The 6,000-nt window shown below is 40.0% G+C and overlaps 1 long non-coding RNA gene across 1 annotated transcript in view; it reads left to right on the top strand.

The window, feature by feature from the left end:
• Positions 1-332: 332 nt before the first annotated feature.
• The window catches only part of LOC115089496, a 123,210-nt gene continuing 117,542 nt past the window's right edge, over positions 333-6,000 (top strand). The window contains exons 1-2 of the long non-coding RNA XR_003856116.1: positions 333-350; positions 1,157-1,203. This is a non-coding gene — a long non-coding RNA (uncharacterized LOC115089496). The remainder of the gene's footprint in view (positions 351-1,156; positions 1,204-6,000) is intronic.

The raw sequence follows: 6,000 nt of genomic DNA, 5'->3' as shown, positions 1-6,000 counted from the left end.
CATTGGTGAAATTATACTCAAAGGACTTAGAGTCCTCCTTTTACGGAGCCAAAAATGTCAGATTGACCTCTAGATATAGTTTGTAGCTTTTCAAAATATTTGACCTGGAAGTATAGTGTCTGATTGGTTGGCCTCAAACACGGAAAATGAGTTTCACAGTTCTTCTACTCAACAGGAGACATTTGTGATGGCTTTTTTTTTCTCCACTGGCTAAAAAAAATATTGTCAGTAGATGGCAGCAAAACGGAAAAGAAGGCAGAGAAGTAAGACTGTGCACAAAAGATTTCAGATTTCCAGGCTACCCTGGTTTCATTTGCTTTTCTTGAACATGGGAGGTAAGCTAAGACCTGGTAAGAAAAGGAAAGCATTTCAAGGATATTGGCCTGCCTTATCAGCGCTGTTTTGAAGATAAGGATTTCAAACTTAGCATGTTTAAATTCTTCCTCTAAAGTTTCCATGTGCGTGGCAGAAGTTGGAACAAAAGCTCCATTCCTTCTGTTAATCTGTCCGTAACTGTTTTATGCATCTGAGCAATTCCCAGCATGTAATCCATAAGTGTTTGACTTGGAGAAGAAACTTTATTAGTTGTTGTTCCCATGAAGACAACTCCTTTTGTAACATCAAAACCTTCAGAATAATGACGGCAACTAGCTTTTGAATTCTAAACCTCAAAATGGGATGTCGAGTTTCTTATTTTCTACTTCTGAAGTTTAAATTATTGAACATGCCAGTCCTTTATTATCCGCAAAAAGTACAAATGACTATGTATTTATTTACTGAGTTAAAAATGCTTATATTCCTCCTAATACAATACAATTGCTCTTGTCAGATGACAAAAAGAATTACACAGACCAATTAATATCAACACAAGCAACGTATACTGCAGAGAGATAGAATCACAAATATAAAGCAAATCACTTATTATTCTGGATAGTCTAATGGTGTGAATAACGTCACTGTTTTTGAGATCACATAATGAAAAATAAACGTTTCAATATAATGATTTTGTTGCTACTATTTTAATCATCCTGTCAAATAATAATACAAATATCATTTGTTCATGCCATCTTTGTTGTCTCTAAGATTTTATAGTCTAATCTGAGTCTTCTTTGCATATGCTGCTGCTTAAGGTTTTATTTTATTTTATTCTATTTAGATCAAGACACAAATTGGAATTTCTGACAACCAGCAAGCATATGAAAGGTAAGAATATTATTAAACCCCCACTATATTATATTATATATCCTTATAAGCCTGTTATTTTGTTTGTTTAAAATTTGGACTTCATTCAATAACAAATTGTTGGAGAGTTTTTAATTACTTCGGAAACACCCCCACTTAAATTTTCTCTCTTTCTTAGATGGTATGCATAAACCTGTATAAATGGCTCTTATTTTGAATAAATGAAATACTAAAATGCATGTGTGGCGTCCTAAAAAAATACTTTTGCCAAATAATTGTTTGGCTTCCAGCATTTGTCATGAAGGACTGTGGAAATCTTATTGAAGACAAACTGCTGAGCCTTTGGATAATCCTGATCATGACACAGAATGTTATTGGTCATGTCTGATATTGTTTCTCTTACTTTCTGCTTTTCACAAGGCAGAGCCTCTTTGCTCTGGTTCTTTAACCCGCTAATTTCAAGGAAATGCTTTCCGTCAAGTTTTAACAGGACACAAGGAACCTTTTTTTTTGGCTCTTCTTTCAGGCATAAAAGGCCCTGCTTTTTCCCTGACCTCCTAAAATGATTTCAATCTATTTCAACATGACGTGTTGCTTTTCTTAAACATCACCGCATATTCATTTTACAGTCCTTGGAGATCTAAAAATGTGCTGGAAATCTGTTAATCATGTTAAGAAATTAGCTGCTGCTCTTTCTCCTGTGTTAGACATAGGAGGTGAGCAGGGAATCGTGGGTGAGTTGTTTAGATGTTTGCCATGCCATGAGGAGTTGGAGGTGGAAAGGTTTACCGGCAAGTCTGCAATCAGAAAATCTTTAGTTCTATGTAATCACATGATGCGCAGCTTATACACTGTTCAAAGTCCCTTTTTTAGCCTTGTGGGGTTGCTTTTTCTAGTGTCAATGTGAAATCCACTAAGCCTGGGAACTCTGGCACTTTATCTTTCAGCATAGAAGCAAGTAGCTGAAGTTCAGAAATTGCATTGACCCAGTTAAATATAATTACAGAGATTAGAACTGGGGCTGGCATATTTGAGTTTTCCATGTAATGTTTCAGTGCTCAGCCTCTCTGAATAGCATTACCTCATCCCCCATCCATTCAGGAAAAGAGTTACTAAATCCCACACGCTCTGATCTGAGTTGTCCAAGGTCATTGCATGAGCAGGAGGACAAGAACTATTCCAGTTTCTCTGATGAGGCAGCATCTCTCTTTTTTTTTAATGAACTATTAATTTATTCCTGAAGTCTGATGTTTAATTTTTTTTAAAAATATGGATATCAGGCCTCATAACATTTTTGAGTTTTAAGTCTGCTTGAGATGTCAGGTGTTAGTATGTTCAGGGGAAGGGATGAGAAAGAAGTACATATGAGTTGCAGTGCCCTTTCAAATAATGGCTTTATGAACAAATGACATCAATTGGAACAAATCACAGACTGCTACAAGTGACGTAATCCAAAAAGTCTGAATTGCTTTTCAGGCACATAGCCTGAATGAATTCCTTTTCTTTTAGGTCTCCACTCTCCTCCAGTAATTGGCTTTTTTTTTTTTTTTTATTGTAAGCAAGCAGCGACTACAAATCTTATCTACAGTTTGGAGCTGGTATGGAGCAGGGAATCATGCAAAGTCAATTAGTGTCTGTAAAACTGTTGAATTTTAGCAGAATGAATTTTGTAAACTATTTGGTTTCATGGTATCAGCATACACACACAAATTATATAATAGATGTGTGTGTGTGTCTGTGTGTAAATAAGTTGCATTAATGGAAAATATTAAACACTTCCAGGTTCGAAAAAGACTGAAAAACATTCAGTTGAGGTGGCTGCATTATTTTATAGTATACAGGATATCCAGACTCCACTTTAAAGCCCCAAATGAAAGCTGATGTTATAATATATTGCTACAGCTTGATTGAATAGCAATGGAAGAACAATTTTCTGGGATGGGGTGATGCCCAGTATTTTTCTCCTTTTTGTGGACTTCTATTTTAGCCAAAATCGGGATTAGGATCCAGCAGCATAAGCCTTCATACCAGTGGCATTTCTCTTATTTTATGTTCCAACTTAATTGTAGTAAAATCATTGCAGCAACAACAATCCTCGGGAGCAGAAGACCTGACCCAGATCCTCTGCATTGGGCCAACCCCAAAACTAAATTTTGATCAAACTGTGAGGAGGATATTATCAAGCCTCCTGGGTGCCCTGTAATTTGTAGTATGACTACAGATTTTGAAAATGTGGGCACCAATCAAAATGTTTATGAACCAAGGCAAAATCCTTTTTCTTATTATAATTTCCTATTTTCCTAATTTTTAATTTTAGTTCCTTCTATTTTTTCATTTATTTTTGCTTGTTTTGCCTTTTTGGGTTTTGCATTCCTTTCCATTCATTTTCTCCCTCCCTCTAATTCACTCCTTCTCCCTCCACTTATTTCCTTCCCTAACTTCCTGGGGCAGGAGGCTGCTGCGTGCCACAACTTCAGCAGTGGCTTTTCTCGGAAACCCAGGGGCCAGGCACAAGGTGTGCAAGATTTTTCCATCTCGATAGTAGTAATGGATTTTTGACACAGCCACTGTCCACATGTCAGTCTTCATACAGCTCTTGGTTCAGAATTTAAGATCTTTGTTTAGGGACATAACAGATATCGATAAAATATTCCTATTGAACAAAGTGGGAAATAAGATATTTCCGATTACCATGGATATTCCATTTTTATACACTGATAGCTTAAGCGGATAGAACTGATGGATGATGTGGGTATCCGCTGGTAAATTTTCTGGTACAGCTGTTAGAATTAGTAGTTGAAAAACAATTTTCACACTTAAATACATTTTTACATCTCTAGAAGATGGGCTAGTTTAACCCCATCATATGGAAACCTTTCTAGGGATTTTTTTTTTATAAAACCCATACATTTTATTACAGAAATGTAATAAGAGATGAAACCTCTTTAATAAACTTTATACATGAATGACATTCATCCAAATATTTATATATTTATTTGAACTATTTTAGATCCCGCCACTTTCTATACAATAGTACAGGGTAGGTTACAAAGTATAACATGCACAAATAATACAGCACAAATCAGTCATTAAAAACACTCTGACATAATAATAATAATATCAGATTTGAGAGTCATTTCAGTATAACTGTAGTAACATTTCTTGATGTTTCTTAAACATCATGGAATTATGTTATGATGCTACTCTTAAAAATATACTGATTGGGATTCTCTTGCATTTTGATAGCTATAATCCAGATTTATTGAAGAAAGGACTTCATTATTTATAATTTCTTAGCAATGAGAAGAATTGTCAGTGATGAAGATATATGTCTGAGAAAGTTGTGGCTCAATAATTCCTAGTGCCACTACCTCTTTAAATTGATGACTCAACCAAAACAAAAGTCAGTAGCAAAATATCTCAGTACACCCATATGTAATAACAAACAATGATTTTATGAAGGGGTATCAGCAAGCTGGAAAAGCACTTCAAATCCTTAACAGGCGGTGCAGGTCCTGTCAATCATATACCCAGGACAGTCAATTTTTATAAATTTTATATGTGCACTAGTGATCGGTTGAGAATTTTATGCTATCAGGCTGTTTTATTTACACATATAGGGGTAGATTTTAAAAGAAGCGCGATCAGCCTACTTTTGCTTGCGCATCAGACTCAAGCAAAAGTACGCTGGATTTTAGTAGATACGCGCGGAGCCGCGCGTATCCACTAAAATCCTGGATCGGCGCGCGCAAGGCTATCGATTTTGTATAGCCTGCGCGCGCCGAGCCGCGCTGCCTCCCCCCGTTCCCTCCAAGGCCGCTCCGAAATCGGAGCGGCCTCGGAGGGAACTTTCCTTTGCCCTCCCCTCACCTTCCCCTCCCTTCCCCTACCTAACCCACCCGCCCGGCCCTGTCTACACCCCCCCCTTACCTTTGTCGGGGGATTTACGCCTCCCGGAGGGAGACGTAAATCCCCGCGCGCCAGCGGGCCTGCTGCGCGCCGGGCCGCGACCTGGGGGCGGGTACGGAGGGCGCGGCCACGCCCCCGGGCCGTAGCCACGCCCCGTACCCGCCCCCAAAACGCTGCCGACACGCCCCCGGAACGCCGCCACGACCGGGCCCGCCCCCCGACACGCCCCCGACACGCCCCCCTCCGAGAACCCCGGGACTTACGCGAGTCCCGGGGCTCTGCGCGCGCCGGGAGGCCTATGTAAAATAGGCTTCCCGGCGCGCAGGGCCCTGCTCGCCTAAATCCGCCCGGTTTTGGGCGGATTTAGGCGAGCAGGGCTCTGAAAATCCGCCCCATACAATTTATAAAAATTGACTGTCTGGGGTATATCAATGAGAGGACCAGCACTGCCCATTAAAGGTATGAAGTCTTTCCTTAGCATTCGGGCAGGTCAGGCCCAATGAGTGGATTATGCACCTCTACCAGCAGATGGAGACAGAGCAAAAACTGATATCATGGCTTTATAGTCCCATTCTGACATCAGCCTGATAGTATTCTCCTTCTCCAGCAATAATGGACATGCATTTCCCTTCGGGAGATTGCTTGTGAGTAAAAAAAAAAAGAAGAAAGAGTGGAAAGGAGATATCAGAAAGACGAGATATCTATGTAGCACTGCTTGCTCCTGAGGTGATACCATGCGGTCCCTCCCTCACTATAGTACCCTCAGTCCGGTAACCATGACTGGCATGGACCTAAATTTGAATTAGCAGTTGCAGGCCAAGAAAGGCTTGGTGGTGAAGGTTTTAGCCCTCGCCCCACCAAAACCGGGACCCATTCCTGCTCTCAGCCAGGGAGAGCCGAGCTCAGGTA

The sequence above is a fragment of the Rhinatrema bivittatum genome, chromosome 4, assembly GCF_901001135.1.
Source record: "Rhinatrema bivittatum chromosome 4, aRhiBiv1.1, whole genome shotgun sequence".
Lineage (NCBI taxonomy): Eukaryota > Metazoa > Chordata > Amphibia > Gymnophiona > Rhinatrematidae > Rhinatrema > Rhinatrema bivittatum.
This window is presented reverse-complemented; position numbering and strand designations above follow the sequence as displayed.